Below are 17,488 nucleotides of genomic sequence, written 5' to 3'. Positions count from 1 at the left end.
ACACCAAAAACAAACAAACAAAAAAACCCAAACAAACAATTCTCTCAATTTTATCTGTTAATTAATGTTTTTATTTCACCTTCAGTTTTGAAAGATAGTTTTGCAGGATATAAAATTCCTGGTTGAAAATTTTTTTCCTTCCTTTTAGCACCTGGATTGTATCAACTGACTGCCTTCTGAACTCCATAGTTTCTCCTGAGAAGTCAGTTGTTAATGTTATTTGGGGTCCCTTGTGTATAATCAGTCATCTTCCTATTTCTCCTTTCAAGAGTTTGCCTTGGTTTTCCACTTTCTTTTACTCTGATGTGCCTGAATATGGGTCTCTTTGTACCACATTTATTCTATTTGGAATTTATTGAGCATCTTTGATGTTTAGATGAATATTTTTTATCAAACGTGGGATGTTTTCAAACACGAATTCTTTATATTGCTGGTCTCTCCTCTTTTCTCCATGTTGGTGTATTAGGCTGGCTCCTCCCTGAGGGGTCTGTAGCCCTTGACTGGGACCTGGAGGGAGAAGGAGCCCAATCTTTTTGGCCACGTCCACCTAGAGTGGCGTTTCCATCATGCTGATGGCAGGGGGCAGAGGGAGAGTGGCTCAAATGTCATGGAATCCCACTCTTCCTCTTGCAAATCTATCAGGTTTCCTTAAGGAAAGATTTTCGCATTTGCCATCTGCTTTTGGGGACATTTCCAGAGAATTTCAATGATTGCTTTTAAAATAATTTTCACCAGTTACAGTTGTTTTCTGGGTAGCTACACATATTGCTGTTCCAAAAGTAGAATTCTGGCCTTATTCACTGTGATTATTATGTGTCTTGGGTATTTCAACTCATGTTTCTAGGACAGTGGGACTTACCTTCTAGACATTCTGGGTGTGTCCCTATATCCTCATCTTGGCTGTCCCACTTCGGCTCAGGCACAGATCCCTTCTCTCTTGAATGTTTTCAACAATCTCCTGAGTGATCTTTGTTTATAGTCTTTCCCCACTGAAGTCCACCCCATTGCTTCAAAATAATAATAATAATAATAATGATAATAATAATAATAATAATTCACTTAAAGCTCTAAAAGTTCCCAGCTTCTTTCAGGTTAAAGTCTGAGTACTTTTGATCTAGTACATTTCCATCTCTCATGCACCATCTGTATTTCTTGGGCTTTAATCATATTATCTAGCCTTGGCACAGGTGCTTTTTTTAAAAATTTTTTAAATTTTTTAAAGATTTTTATTTTTTCTATTATAGTTGATTTACAATGTCTTGTCAATTTCTGCTGTACAGCAAAGTGACTCAGGCATACACACACACACACACACACACATATACATATACATACATATATATATATATGTTTGTACATTCTTTTTCTCACATTATCCTTCATCGTGTTCCATCACAAGTGACTAGATATAGTCCCCTGTGCTATATAGCAGGATGTCATTGCTTCTCCACTCCAAATGCAATAGTTTATATCTGCCAACCCCACACTCCCAGTCCATCCCACTCCCTCCCCTTCCCCAGCACCTGTGCTTTTGCTTCCACATCTTTGAAAAAGTTTTCTCTGCCTACAGCAACCTTCTCACCCTACTCAGTCTGGAAAGTTCTTCCTTGAAAGTTAAGAAGTGGCTCAGGGTCTGACTTCCATAGGAAGATGGAACTTATTATTTTTATAATCACATGCAAGCTCTGTATATTTGCTTTCCCATCCACCTTCTCTACTGGGATGTGGGCTTCTTGACCCCTGACCCTGGCTTTACCTGTGTACCCTTGGCCCTGTCACAGTACTTGACACACAGGAAGAGGTTACGGATAGTTGTAATAAATTTTTAAAAATGGCTGTGATGTGATACCTACTTTCATGAAGTCCATAGCTTGGCAGGGATTTCAGTCTGAGAGCCACTTTAAGTCCATGTGGTGAATATTATGACAATTGCATGGGAGCACAGGAGGAGAATGGGGCCAGAGGACAACAATTAGGGTTTATGAAATCAGTGGGATTTCAGCAGGTGGACTGCCATGGGGACAGACCCTCCCTGGAAGGGGCTTAGCATAGATGGAGGTGAAGAAACTGAAAATGCCAGTGAGATTCAAGGGCAGAAGGTACCCAGGCAGAGGCTGGAGACATGGCCACAAGAGCAATCTCAGGCCAAATTCTAAGGACTACGCGGTGCCCCTCCATGGAACGTAGTTCTTTATTTTGTAAGTGTTGATATCAGGATGACGTTTCTGTGTGCAGACTGGATTCGGGACTTCCCTCGTTGAAACAGCGGCCAAGGTGTCCACACATGAGCTGCACGTTAAGGAAGATGAGACCCCAGCTGCTGCTGAAGACGCCAGCAGTGTCCGCAGTGTTTACCTTCCTCGTGGGGATGGGACATATTGTCGCACCTGGAATGCGTGGTGGTTGCATTGTGCTGCCTTGCTTCTGTGCACAGGTGCACATACAGGCCTGACCCGTCTCTCGAGTCCATGGGAAATGCCAGGGTTGTCACCAAGACTGAAGCACCTGCAATGTGATGGGATCCAATTTGAAACCGTTATCAACACAAATATTTCTCCTGCATAAAATCATTGTTTTTTATCTTAAAAATATAAAAATGCTCTTTATGCTCCGCATGAATTGAACTGCTTTTTAAGTCTGGGCTTGGTTTCTGGAAGTCCTTTTGGGGTGGACAAAGATGACAAAAGCTCGTCCCCGCGCCCTCGAGTCTTTTCCAAGGCTGCGGTTGTGACAGTTGACACCAGGACCCACTGTGACAGTTACTCCTGCCCTCTCTGGAGGTGGCTGGATCTGTCTCAGATGTTTGAAGGGGGGCGTCCGACGGATACAAGCTCAGCTGAGAGGAACGTACTGTGTGACTTTTAAAATGAAAACCAGGACAGAAGTGACGCGGGCTCCCGGCGTCCAGCTCAGACCGAGGGACAGGCACGGCCTCGGGTAAACCACTGAGGACAGTGTCTTCTCACCCGCTCTCACCCTCCCCTCTCCTTGGCATCCTGCGCTGGGGGCTGGTGCCCACCTGCCCTTGGTCGCCCCACGTTCGGGAATGCAGCTCGGCATGCTATCTGGGCTCTGGGCCAGGAGGGGTCCTCTCACCTGGCCCCCCAGCCCCCTGGATGAGCATCCCACCAGGGCCCGGCTCTGCTTCCCAGGTCAGCTCTATCGCCACCAGCTGCGTCCCTGCAAAGCCTCCCTGTCCCCAGGCTTTCCAACTCCTGCCTGTGGTTCTTCAGGGTGCTCTGGGCGAGAATGTGAATGTCATGGTTATTAGGGGTGAGGGGGGCTGTAATGCTCAGGCTGGGTTTATGGAAATACTCCGAGGGAAAGAGCAGAGACTGGGCAGGGTCCCACCCGCGCGCGATCCCTGCGAACGCCCTACGCCTACGCGCACATGTGAGGCTGTTGAACAAGCAGGGCCCAGCCTGGGAGCCTCAACCCAAGCACCGTGGGAAAAAATAAAGACAAGTAAGGCCCTGGGGTGTGGGGGACAGTGAGCAGCACGAAGGCTCTCCCCGGACAGGGGGCGTCGGGCAGAGAGCTGAGCCCAGGGCGCGTGGGTGCCTGTGGCCAGAGCTTCCCGGGTGAGGGCATCCGCAGGCCAGCGTTCAAGGAGCAGCAAAGACGGGCCAGTGAGGCTGCAGGGAGCAGACAGGGCTCGGAGGGTCCCCGCAGGCTGGGTGGTCCAGAGGCCACTGGAGGGTCTCAGCCTCTTCCTCCTCCGGTGAATGTGCACCTGTGCCTGTCCTGGGTCTGCCCCAGGCTCTCTGCTTCCGTCTCATCCAAAGGAGCTCCTGGCTCGTTCTCCTGACCAAATTCAGAAAACGTTCTCCAGAAACGAGAGAAGGGCATAAAAATCTGCCACGATGTGCATGAACTTAGATTCATACTTAGATTAAACTATCAACCACTTAATACGTGCTGTGTACTCGAAATGGTTCATATCTTTAAATTTTAGGGCTCACTAAATTATTTCAGAGCAGGAAATGTACTTTCAGAAGTAAATGTTGTAGCTGATCTGACCTTAATAATTACAGCATGTATTCATTAGGTAAGTTCTATTTCTTGTTGTATCTCAGTCACAGTATATGCACTTCACATGGAAGCTTTAAGCCGTGTTTTGTAGTTGTTCTAACAGCTGTTTATGACAGTTCAATGCATCTGTGAATAAAGCAGCTCTTAAGAGGTGAAGGTTCTGGTTTGCATCCTGATTAAATTGGGGGTTACACATGTCTATTCATATGTTGAAGGTTATAGACTTGTACAGAAAGGGGATTTTCACAAGTGGAGCTTGAACAGAATGTTTGCTAAGTGATATTAATGGTTCTGCCCAAGCCCACAGCTCTCTCACGTATATGAGGCTGTAAACTCAAAAACTGCAAAGTGAATAAACAGTTACGGAACAATGAAGAGTTTATGCAGTGCTAAAAAAATCAACTGTGTTTAATGCGTCTTGAGTTACGGTTTATTGCAGGTGCTTTCAAGAGGAAAGCATTAATGGGTTCAAACACAGTTGTCCAAAACAAAGAGAAAAAAGAACAGGATTTGTCGGGGAGAAAAGAAGGTTTCTGTTAAGGAGCTGGTCTCCAGAGGCAGCCGCCTCCTCTGTCCTGCTCTCCTGCATCCGTCATTAGCCAGCGGCCGGAGGCAAGGCTTTCCCGTCGGCATCAGCCACCGGCAGCAGCAGAGAGGCTTCGCCCCTGGGACCGACCCGCTGTGCTCCGGCCTGGCATCCGCCCCCAGCCAGCCTCCCTGCCTGTTGAAGATACCCGCCTCCTGGCCTCCCGCCCTTGCGGGTCCCCTGGTTGTGAGCGAGGGTTGAACCTGGAGCCCTGATGTTTATGAACAAAACGTGGGCGTCCTTCTTTCCCTGAGGTCCTCGCCTCGCCGCTTCTCTGCGGGAGGCCCTGCCGACCTCCTCCCTGGCCAGCTGGATCGAGGGTTCCGATGAGGCTTTCGTCACGTGCTATTGTTTTCCGGGCACGTTCGTCTCCGCCCGCATCGCCCATTTCCACTGTATTCTTTGCTGTAACGTCGGTGTCTGGCTCACGCGTGCCTTCAGGAAACATTAAGTACACTCGTAAAGGAAGGCTGGGCTCTCGCACCCTTACCATCTCTGCGTGGTCATTCTCTTCCGATTCTTTCCCACAGAGACCATCACAGGATACTGGGCAGGCTCCTGTCCAGACAGCAGGTCCCCACCGGCCAGTCAGTCCCTCGACCTCGGGGCGCACGTGCCACAGGCTTGCCGCTTTGCAAGCTGAAATCTGTTTGAAAGGGTAGATGCTGAATCGGCTTCATTATTGAGAAGATGTCTTTCCGAATATTATTCACACCAGCCTGGATCACAGGAGAGTTTCGGCGAGAAGACAGGGTCACGGGTGAAGACAGGGCGGTCCCAGAGGTGGGTTCAGAGCTGGGGACCGTCGGTGACCCCCGCTGAGGCTGCAGCCCCTAACGCCTGTCACACACGGTTGGGCCGGCTGTTAGCTGTGACTTTTTGCTGTGACAGTGAATCAGTGCAGGAAACCTCTCTCCTTGCTCCTTACTTCATTCCCAACATCAGACCGATTCACGCTTTGCCAGGAGCCACGCGACTCGCAGCAAAATGGGTCTGAATCCCGCGTGTCGGATGCCAAGCTCTGGTGTGTGTGTGCATGTCCCCTTCTTCCGGCAACGCTGAGCCGCTGGGCCCGAGGCTTGCCCCTCTGGACCCCAGCTGTGCTTAATTTTTTTACTTTTTATATTTTTTTTCTTTTTAGGGCAGCCCCCATGGCCTATGGAAGTCCCCAGGCTAGGGGCAGAATCGGAGCTGCATCTGTGACCTACAGCAATGCCAGATCCTTCACCTACTGCGTGAGGCCAGGGATCGAACCCGCAACCTCATGGACACCAGGTGGGTTCGTCACCCGTTGAGCCACAGCAGGAACTCCGGCACCCGCTGCACTTCAGGATCCCCGAGGAGACGCCAAGGCCCCTCTTTCGATGATTCTTATCACGGACCGCATTGCCAGGCTCTGCTTTGCTTATCCTTTTTAGGAATTTTGGAATGACAGGGGGCACTTTTTTGTTTCTCTTGGTCTTGGCATGCAGCAGCTTGCTGTGGAGCCTCAATTCCCAGACCAGGGGCTAAACCCAGGCTGCAGCGGTGAAAGTGCCAGGTCCTAGCCACTGGGCCACCAGGGAGCTCCCCGGGGGATACTGTTTGTAAATGACCACAGGAGGAACAGCGATGGTGGACCACCCAGGATGGCGGGGGTGAGATCTCCAGCGGGCAGGGGTCCCGGGTGCACCGAGACGGGCCTGGTGGGGCACCAGCCTCGCCTGCGCCAAGGCCCTTCCGTGGGATGTGGCCTGGGGCAGCCCGCCTGAGGCGCCCACGCGGCTCCCGTTCTTCCGACAGACACGCACCTTCCCCAGGATCGACGCCAAGGTCGTCAGTTAACCTGGAAGAGCGATCGGGCACAGCACAGCTGTGGAAGTTTGGTGGCATTTTGGTGCCGAAGGAGCCGTGGTGAGGGCTTTGTTCTTCCCCCAATAAGAGTTTGTAAAACTTTTTTGTTTTCCTCAGCATTTACGTTTCTCCTTCTTAAACATAAAATATCGTCCCAGGAAAAATGTCTCTTTTCCTTGTCGTTACTGATTCCTGATGCCGCGAGAGACGTCTAGAAGGTTCTGACTGGAACGGCTTAGGCGTCGCCTGGAAAGGTGTGCCAGTCTGAGGCGCCGTGGGTTTCGGAAGGTGACATTAAGGAGGTGGCGTTTCTGTGTGGATGAGCTGGCATCTCAGTTCAGAAGCCTCTCCCAGAACCCTGGACGTGATGAAAGGGCAGGAGAAATAACACCACGGACACCTCCAGGCTCTTAAACGACCCCAAGAAAGACAACGTTTCCCAAGCCAAGAGCCGAGCTGAATGGAAGGATTTAGGAAGCAGGAGCGGGGCTGCCAAAGTCTGGGCAAAAGCCCACAGGGCCAGCCCCGGCCAGCGGCCCTGAACACGGTGCGCCTGTGTCTCCCGCCTGGCAGGACACCTGCGACGGGTGGGGCCCGGCGGTGCCTGACCCCAGGTACCCTGGCCCCGCGGCCGCTGCCCGCCCTGCCCGCCCTGCCCGCCGCCCGAGGCTCCCCGGGGGCAGGATCGCTCTCCAGACTCGTTGCGGGGCCGCAGGGCCGGGCGGACGCCGGGCTGCAGATCCTCGGGACTCCTGGAGGGACGACCTGGACGGGACCCATCTGGGCGCCAGCCACTGCTTCTCTCCGTGTTCTTGGAAGATGTCTCTGGGCTCCTGCGGCGTTTGCATGGCAGAGCAAACATGGCCCTAAAAGGCTCTCTTAGGGGTAATTAATCGTTTTAACCCCAGATTGTTCTTGGAAGGGCTCGGATACCTTCACCGCAGGAGGAATTTCTAAATACCTAGTGGAGGCACCGTGTGTGTTTTTTCTTTTTTTTTTGCAGAAGCCGTTTAACAAGGATTGCTTCTTTAGAAAGCATTTTCTACCTAAATGCATCCATGGCTGGACCTCAAGAAATGATTTAAGTGTTTTTCTAAAAGACAAGGCAGGTATTTTTCAAGGCAACTGTTTTCAGGGAGAACACACTGCAGTTTTTGTGGAAATGTCTTGATACTTACAGAGATTTTAAAAGAAAATATTTGGACTGTGGTTTAGGAATCAAACAGTCTTAAGTATGTAAATAGTGACAGGCTGGACCCCTCTCTAAAAAAACATACCGACTCTTCGAGACAGGGCCAGCTTCTGGAGGCCAGGCTGGGCCGTGGGACATCCCCCCTCCCTGCACCCCCGGGGCCTGTTCCTTCTGCGGGAACAGTCGGAGAATAAGCACAGGTGGGGCCGGCCCTTCACGTGGCAGAGGAGTCAGCTTCGTGGCAAGTGGCTGCGATAAGAACAGCTTCCTGCGTCATCTCTATGTGATCGTGCCATTAACTCTGCTCCTTAAGCGTCTTCTTGGAGCGCCTGCTATGGCCCAACGGGGTCAGCGGCATCTTGGGAGCACTGGGACACAGGTTCGATCCCCAGCCACGCACAGGGGGTTAAGGATCCGGTGTTGGCGCAGTTGCAGCTTAGGTGGCAATTGCGGCTCGGATCTGACCTCTGGCCCAGGAGTTCCATGTGCTGCGGGGCGGCCAAAAAGCAAACGAGCAAACAAACAGAAAGAGTCTTCTTGAAGAGCTTGTACTGGGCTCCCACAGCTTCCGATCTGAGACAATGCATCATTTTCCTGCCCAAACTGAAGCCAGAATGGATTGATCCCATTTCACGGGAGCAGGATGGTCCACCCAGCCCCTAGAGCACCGCTCGGGGGCAGTGGCGGCACTGGGGCCCCTCGGGGGGCAGTGGCTGCACAGGGGCCACCTCACTTGGCTCCTCCTGGGCTCATTTTGTGATGTCCACGGGGGAGTCAGCCCAGCTCTGCATACGTCCTGGGCTGGGGGACCGGAGGCCTCGGAGCTGGACACCTGCAAGGCCTCCTGATTAACCAGCACACTGTGAACTGGGTGTATCGACCCACAGCATTAAAAGCAGACACCGACTGTATGACCAATGGAGACTTGGTGGCAGTCGGTGCCCAGCACGGGGACCGGATGGGAGTATTTGGCGAAGCCAGGGTTCTGCTCGTGAGAGCGTGGCCACTGCGGCAGGGACAGGTCCCGTGGTCAGGACATCCAGGCCACCAATCTGTTGTAAATCTCATTTTATTCATATTTATCACTTAATTAATTTTGAGCACCTGTCTCAGGACAGTAGAAATGAAATCTGAGTTTATCGCAGGTCGCCTGTGACCCGTGAAGGTTGTGTCTGCTGCCCGGGCCTTGTTCCCAGGGGCCAAGCTGCAGATGCTCACCAGGCAAGGAGCCCACGGGTGGCCGGCCACGTCAGCCGGGATGGCCTGGCTCGCGTTCAGCCTCGTGTCCGGGGAACCCTGCCCGTCCCGCTCCTTCCATCCTGTCTCTTCAGGACGCAGCTCCCAGGGCGTGTCTGCAGTGCGGTCCGCCCACAAAAGCTTTCTGCCCTGAGCTCCCGCCGGCTCAAGGCTCCGTCAGCTTGTGTCCCCACAGACCTGGCTTGTGTCTCTACTGCTGGCTGCGAACCAGCTGATTCTGTCTCTAGACCCTTCCATCCACCCAGGCCTGGGATAAAGCCCTGGGAGAGGCCGGGCTGGGGGCGCAGGCCCTTCTTAGCGACAATCTGGGCTTCCCTCCCCTGCCCCATCCTCAGCAAACTTCAGCAGGTCAGGGTACCAGCCAAACCGCCCTGACTCTTTTTCCTCCGAGTCCTGCTTTGTGGGTCCAGCTTTGCAAATTCAAATGTCAAGACCTGATAAAGGTCCTTGCTCTGCTGCATTAATAATTCTTGCCTCAAGTAAAGGACACTTCGCGGGGGAGCTGGGTGGAGGTGGGTCGCAGGAAAGGCGTTACAGGGAGAGAAGTGTGATGACCGCTTTATCAGACGGCACCCTGGCCCTGCGTCCATGGATTCGGATCTGGGATGGGTGGGAGTCACAAGGGGGTTGCCAGGACAGGAATGTCACCCAAGACATTCGTGTAAGCAGAGCCACGGAGCCTAAGAAATGAGGCAAGAAGCCCAGAAAGCGAGCAAGGCCTGCCAAGAGCTCGGGCACTGGGACAGGACCAGTGACTGGGGGAGGAGGGCCCACTCGGCCCTGCTCCGTCGGCCTCTCGAAGGCATGGGGTCCCGCTGGGGGAGGCTAGGCCTCCAGTTCAGGCAAAGCACATCCAGTCCTTTGGGCCACGGGCAGCGCAGAGCGGGGCCTCCTCTAGTCCCGTGACGGCGAGATGCTGCATCGACACCAGCGGTACCTCGCTGCACCCTGATGCGTCAGTTGGAAGGTCTTTGGAAGATGCAAGTTCCAAGATGGCTCAGTTTTGCCCTTCAGCTTCTCCTGCAGATACGTTTCAAGACAGGTTTTCTGTTCGCATCCCCGTCCCCCTTGGAGGAGGAAAACCAGAGAAACAGCTTTTACAAGCGGTGCTGGTTCCCATACGTGTCTCGAAATAGAAAACTATTTCTTTTGTCCCACATTTTTAAAGAAGAAAAACATTACTTATTCTTATCTAATCCAGGAGTCAGCGAGTTATGAAATGAGGTATGAGTTGAGATTGAAAACATTTACTTTCTATTAATAAGAGAAGACGGGGGGGCCAACTGGCACCGCTGGCTCTCAGCTCCAAAGCGTTTGCTGTGCTGAGCAAGCTCAGGAACCCAAGTCCATAAATGGGGTGTCGGAGGTAACAGAGGCAGGAACCAGGTAGGGGGAGGGGAAGGCAGCACCGCGTCACGGTCACGGCCAGGCCCACAAGACGGGGCACCTCTTCTCTTAGAACAAGACCACCGGCCTCTTTGCCTGATGATGTGGCCGTGACCAGGGAGAGCCGTTTTCATTTTCTGGGATAACTGCACCACAGCTCTTAGGGTCCTGTTGTTTTTTCTGGAACTCAGGTTGCACATTTCAATCCTGCTTCATACGTTTCTACTTATAAAATGAATTAGAACGTTCAGGCATGGTAGGTTCAGATATGTTGCCAAAAATAACATATGCTTCTTATGTATCAGTAAATCTCTGATGCGCTATGATTACATGCCAGACTCTGCAAAGAACCAGAAACTCAGCGGTCAGACGCATCAGCTGTCCTTGACCTCAGGGCTGGAGAGGTGACACACAGTCATCGCGCCGCGAGGCAAGACCACAGGGAGAAAAGGCGCCTTGGGAGGAAAAGCTGGGAAGTGAGAGAAAGAGGTCCTGCAGGAGATTCCTTACTGAGTCGAAGATTTCATGACTCCCAGCAACGTCTCCGGAGAGCAACGTCTCCGGAGGGTTCCAGCATCACTGCGACTGGGTCCTCCTGCGAGTCCTTAGTCTTTCCTGAGTGATCTGCACCTCCCAACAAAAGCCTGATGCAGCTCAGCCCCCCCGCGGCCCCCGGACGCTGCCCCAGCAATCCCCGCCCCGCCCCCCGGGCACACTTCTGGGGAGACACCCCATCCCAGATGGCTGGTCGCAACTCTGGAGAACAGGCACAGCAGATACAAATAAACGCACCTTCTAGCATGAACATAAATATTTCCAAGCATTGTCTCTAGAGAGAATTTTCAAATTATGTTAATGCGCTTTGAGCATTTGCTCCACGGAAGGTAGTTTGCTAGGTGCCAACTAGTTTATTCGCATGAGCCCAATCTCTCTCCTCTAGCAAGGGTGTTGGCAGGGAGTGTAGAAATGTGCAGCGTGTTCCATAGAATGACCGAGAAGTGGTGAAAAGCCCGGAGAGGAAGAAATGCTTCTGGCTGGGGCGGTGCACATCTGGGTGTGCTGTGCAGAGATGGGCCGATGACTGGATATGGCCTTTCGGAGACGTGCGCATTTTGCAAAGCCCAAGACTGGAAAATACGGCGGGGCCACACGGCACTCACATGGGAAGAAGATGCCCTTTCTCCGTTTCTGGTTTCCCCCTGCTTTTTTCACAGGCAGTCCTTCCAAATGTTCTGACAGATCCGTCAGCCTCTCCCCGTCAGCCTCTCCCCGGACTAGACAGATCCGATGGTGCTTTGCTTCCATCCCTCTCATCGGAGCCTCCTTTCTGAAGCTCATGTCCTCTCTAAGCCGCATCTGGACCAGACTTGCTGGGCCAGCCCGGGGTGGACGGTCAGCATTTGAGAGGAAACACCTGTGTTTCCCCTCCCCCTACACCCTACACCCCCTACACCCCTATACCCCCTACAGCCCTACACACTACACCCCTACACCCCTTACAGCCCTACACCCCCTACAGCCCTACACCCCCTACACCCCTCCACCCCCTACAGCGCTACACCCCCTACACCCTACACCCCCTACACCCCCTGCTCTCCTTATTCCCTCGTACTGTCCTGCAAGAAGCTGGCACTGCAAGTAGGGTTTGGCCACAGGGAGGAAGACCGGGCATGTGGTGAGGGGGAAGTGAATTTGTGACGGTGCTGTGTCCTGTCACCGGGCAGGAGATTCAGCCCAGGTGATGGGGGCATCAGCGGGAGGGCCTCTCGGGCGTCTCTGCTCCAGAGACGGTGGCGCTTTCCTTCTGTCGCTGCAGTCGCAGAGCTCACGGTAAGAAGGGTGGATGGCGGTGTTCAGAGCACCGTGCTTCACCGGAGCTGGATTATTATTCGTGCAGAGGCCCTGGCCGGCTGGGCAAGAGGTTGGAGGGAAGGGAGGCGTGGGGGGGGAGGGAAGGTGGGGGGGGCGGAGGCGGAGGCGGCGGGAGGGGGGGACCCTCCATCCCAACATCTCGCGGGCGCCAGCTGGGGCCCCAGGTTCTTTCTCCTCCTAGGGCACTGGCAGCTCACCTGTCAGGCGACGTCCTGGGGGGAAACGTGGGACCTTGGCAGGCACCCCCACAGCCCTTTCCAGGAAGCGGGCTCCTCAGGGAGAGCTGGGGAGGGGGCTCCGAGGGGGAGGAGGGAGGGGAAAGTCAGCGTCTGTGGCTTCCGCACCGCGTGCCCCAAGGACAACACTGGTTCATACAAAACTCACGAAGCTCCGAGCACCTGCTCCTCCCTTTCCCGTTACTGCGCTGTTTCCAAGGCGGCTGGAGGAATGCTCCACATCAGAAAGAGCAGAGTCTGTTCGCATAAACGGACCTTTCCGAGGCCAGGTCGGTGCAGGTGGTCACCTTCGGAGCAAAATCGCGCAGCGAAACTTTTATTTCTCTGGCAATAAAAGACATATTTTAAAATTGAAATTATTGCCTCAAGGGGCAAGATGTGGCTGGGTCCCAGTTCCTCAAGGACAGGAGGTGTCCCTTGCGAAGAGGTAGAAGAATTCCAAGTAAAGAACTTTGCCGTGAGGAAGCAAGGAAGCGAAATTGGGTTTGTTACGTTAATGTGCTGTTAATGACCTGTGACATTAATTAACTTGGGATTCTAATGATAACACTCATATCTGCTCGTGTGCTGTGCCCGTGCTCTCGTGCGTTCAGTACCGTTAGGTACTACGACCCGATATATTTGACACAGCTAAACGGTCGCCATCGTACATCGCGTGATGCGTTGCAGGACGATGACTAATAGTCTGCACAATAGGGCCCGTCACACACACGTCACCCGACCGCGGGCCTCACAAGGAAGCAGCCAGGCGCCCGCCTCCCGTGCCTGTGCCGGGTCGGGGAAGAGCCGGTGCTCACACACGCGGGACCTGTGGCCAGAGCCTGAGGTCACTCGGACTCTTCGGCTTCTTACGCGCTCCAGCTTCTGGCCAAAGCCATAAATATGACTTCAGAAGTTTCTTTCAAGCCCGTGAACTTTTCAATGCCTCACCCCCAGACCTTTCTCGGAACATCTGAAGGTGGGCCTGAGGCTGCTCCCCGTCCTGGGGCGGACTTCCTCCCATCCGCACCAAGGATGGCGTTTCCAGAAGGCCTGTCCAGGTGTTTCCGGCTTAACACATGCAGTAAAAGGATCCCAAACTTGGGTTGTCTGGCGATGGTCTGGAGGCTTAAGTGATACTCTGACCAAACCTTGGTGTCTGGAGACGGTCCTGGGTGCCGGTTCCTGGAAAGAGCTGTCCAGCCCGGTCGCTGGGCACAGCACCATGGACTGTCCGGGGAGGAGTGGACAAAGGGGACCCAGTCCTTGGTCCTGGGATCCTCGCGTTCCGGTGAAGAGTCCAGCAGCTCCGTTGTTAGCAATTGGTTCCGTGGGAGTTGCTTGAGCCCATTATCTTCCCGGCAGAAAGAATTCCTTGGAGAGAAGTAAAATTGTGCGTGGATTGGGTACCACTGGCTGTGCGAGCATCGTCTCACTTCAGCTTCAAAGCAGTCGTGTCAGGAATGTGTTACTGTCTTGGGCTTTGCTTGAATGCGCGGCCCGGAGGACAAGAGGCTCTCAGTCTTGGGTCTGCCCGGCCTAGAGCTTCGGTTCTTCCGTGAGTGCCAAGACCGTCAGCTGTAAAAGCTTTTATCCTCCACGGGTGACTCTGAGAGTCGGTATTTCCAGAGAGCACCACAGAAAAGCTGTCGAGTGGATGCAGAGTCCACAGTTCCAGATGCGGTTAATCGAAGCTGACATTCTCGCAGCCGCCTTTGCACACTCGCTGTCCACACCGCCGTCCCTGTGCCCGAAAGGCAGGCCAGGCCAGGCGCCGTCTTCCTCTCGGGGCGGGGGGGACCTTGTCTCAGCTTCCCGTCAAGCTGTCCCCCTCAGTGCTGTTTGTGAGGCGAAGCAGGTGTCAGGGAGTCGGCGTCCGTGGTCCCGGAACGGAGCACGCCCGCATGAGCAGCGTGGCCACCTCCCCGCGTGAACACCTTCGCTGGAAAAATCAAGCGGGTGGCAGGTTTGCTCGGAGACCCGGGAACACAGTTTTCCTTCCCAAACCCAATGGCCCGAATACGAATCACAGGCTGTTGTAAACTTTTGATCAGGAGCTAGAATCCATTACACCAGTGATTCTGAAGCTTTGGGGCACATGGGAGCCAGGGAAGGTTGTTAAAATTACCCTGCCTGCTTCTTGTCCGTCATGTGTAGGGGGCGGGAGAGGGGGTTCTGGTTCATTCTGTTTGGGGCAGGCACTGAGCCGCTGTGTCTTCATAAGATGCCCCATCATCACTTTTCCAGCCTCCGTCCTGGGGAACCCCTGACTCAAGGGAACAGCCCAGGTTCTAGATCTGTTCTACCTGCCATTGGCCTTTGCTGCCCAGGTGGGTCCAGAAGCCGTAACTGACCAGACGGTGGCCTGGCAGAGCCGGGGGCCAGGTAGGTCCCAGGAGGAGGCTGCCCACGCTCCTTGATCTCTTTATTCTTTCCTCTTAAAAGAGGAAAAGTGAGGGATTACATGCCCTTAACCTCACAGGAAGAAACGCCCTTTCCCGAATCCATGCCCTCAGCGTGGGAAACGTGGCACTAGGCTGGGGTTCGCTGCGTCCAGGGCTCTACACATTGGGAGGTGGCCCCAGGCCTCTGTCACTTCCCGCCTTAATCAGTGCCAGCTACTCCCAGGGCCAGCGCTGCGACGCTGCGACATGCGCGTGGTGTGGCGGTGTCTAGTCGACACAGCAAGTACGGGAGCGTTTATTTTACGCTCTGTTTTATTTTGTGGAGCCACCAGTAAGTCCGAGTGAGTGACAGTCGTTCAGAAACCCACCTCCGTTCTTAAAGGGCTTCGTGCTTTTAGACACCACCTGTCGCTTGGGGCCTGCGCGCCTCCGGGCTGTAAGATGTTCTGAAGGCTCCGTGGAAAATCTGTTTTAAAAGCCTGTGTGGGTCACGAGGGCAAACGGTTGCAGCCGCACCTTCCTGCCCGGCCAGCCCCCCGACGGCGTCTATGAGACGTGGTTCCTCTGTCGCGTTCTCGGCGGCGGCTGGGCCGGAGAAAAGCCGCTTCCCGGGAATGGAGGGGGGCGTCCCTGGGGACCGGAGAAAATTCTCCATTCTAAACACCGCGACTCTTTCTGCAGACGGAGGCCTCCTCACAGCTGGGGTTTGGTGCCAGCTGTCCTGGCGCCCCGATTTTTTTTTTTTTCCTGCTGGGGCTGCTGCTTCCTCTACACACAGGCCCTGCTGGGCCGCTACCTCACGGGACCTGGCCATGCTGGCCTTGCAGAGCAGGTGTTAGTGCCGTGATGCCCCCAGCACACGGTGTCCACACTGGCAGTGACCCAGGGGCTCCTCTCGAGGGCAGGAGCCTGGGAGCAGCGTGCTCGGGCTCGGGCCGCAGGCATCTGAGGCTGGGCTGGGCTGGTCCAGGCCCCCCAAGGTGGTTCCCTCCCCCGGGACCTCTCCCCCCTGCCCATCACCCTCCGACGCTGTGCACACTTAGCCAGTTGGTCTCGAGTCCACAGGCAAGTCTTCTCGTCCGTTTTGTGCGCTGCCAGGTCCCCCACGGCTGCACCGCACCCGTCGCAAAGCAGGCGGGATGGTGCCAGAAGGTCTGTGGCTTGCTTGCCCCAGGCGGTGTCGTCAGCCCTGTTTCCATGGGGGGGGGGGCAGAAAATGTCTGATTTATAGTCATTCAGTGAATGCAAACTCTACCCCACGCTATAAAGAGGACACACAAGGTCCCCTCCAACACAGACATGCACAGTGATCAAGAAATGACACAGGCTGCTGACGATGCTTCTGAGCTCCCACATGTGGCTGCAGGTCGCGCGGGGCTCCAAACGGTGATGACAGCTGTGACAGTAAGTTTGGGACACACTGCAGTTCCAAACACAAGTGAAAAAGTGAATAGCTGGTCCTATACAGAGAGGCTTTTCATGCATGGAAGAATTATTATATTTCACTTGGAGACTCGAGAAAGGCTTAGTCGAAAAATCACACTAAGAAAAAACGGCTATTTGTACAAAAATAAAGTTAAAATATTTTTTAGTGCAATCTTCAAAATAAATTCCAGAGCAAGACTAAAAGGGAAAGCTTTTAAGACCTGGGCATATATATGAGAGAATAATAATCTTAAATCAAGGTGTATAAGAACTTTTTTAAAATAAACTCAAGACATAGTGGGAGAGGCATTCCCTGGTGGTCAGAGGGTTAGGAATCCTGAGCTGTCACTGCAGCTGCTCAGGTCCCTGCTGTGGCCCAGGCTTGATCCCCAGCCTGGGAGCTTCCACATGCTATGGGCATGGCCAAAAAAGAAAAAAAGAAATATCAACCAATTTAACTTTATAAACAAAACAGTTATATAGTTAAACTTTATGGAACCAATTAAGTTTGTTATCAAACAATGACTGGAAATAATTTTCAATAATAAATAACCTATAAAGAACCAATAAAGATGGGAAGATGCATTAAAAGTTGGCAAATGACTTGAGTAAAATATTTACAGAAAAGGACATGGACAAATTAAAATGGCTAAAAAATACAAAATTCGTAGCAAAATGTGCAGAAAATATAATCAAACACTGTCTTCACCTAAGAAGTTAGCAAACAATTGAAAGATCGTATTTCTCTTAGCTGGTTTGTGTGTCTGGTGAGACCGATACTTCTTTTTCTGGTGGAAAAGCTAATTAATTATACTCTTTCTGGAAAATGATTTGACAATATGTATCCATTTTCATGAAAACAGCCCTCTTTTTGACCTAATAATTCCACCTCCAGGAAGCGATCCAAATGAAATCCTCAAAAGTGAAGAGGAACCTGCGCGCCCATTAAGACGTTCATGACAACATTATTTATCATAGAACGAATTTGGAAAGCATCTAAGTGCCTAAATTAGCAGATGTTATATAAATGATACGGTATCCACATTATGGGAGAATGTAAATATTAAAGCTGATGTTTAGAAAGAAATTCTAATACTGTAGGAAGGCTTTTACGAACATAGTCCTAGTGAAATTAGGTGGAAAACTGCAGTATGGCTTCGTTTATGACGCTGAGCTGGCGGGGAAATTCGCCAGATGTTAACAGCAAGGCTCGCAGGTCAGCGCCACTTCCAGGCAACGCTTCATCCCTTCCTCACTTTTGTGTGGTTTTCTAGGAGGGGGCGTT

Source organism: Phacochoerus africanus, chromosome 2 (assembly GCF_016906955.1).
Source record: "Phacochoerus africanus isolate WHEZ1 chromosome 2, ROS_Pafr_v1, whole genome shotgun sequence".
Classification (NCBI taxonomy): Eukaryota; Metazoa; Chordata; class Mammalia; order Artiodactyla; family Suidae; genus Phacochoerus; species Phacochoerus africanus.
Note: the sequence above shows the minus strand (reverse complement) of the source record.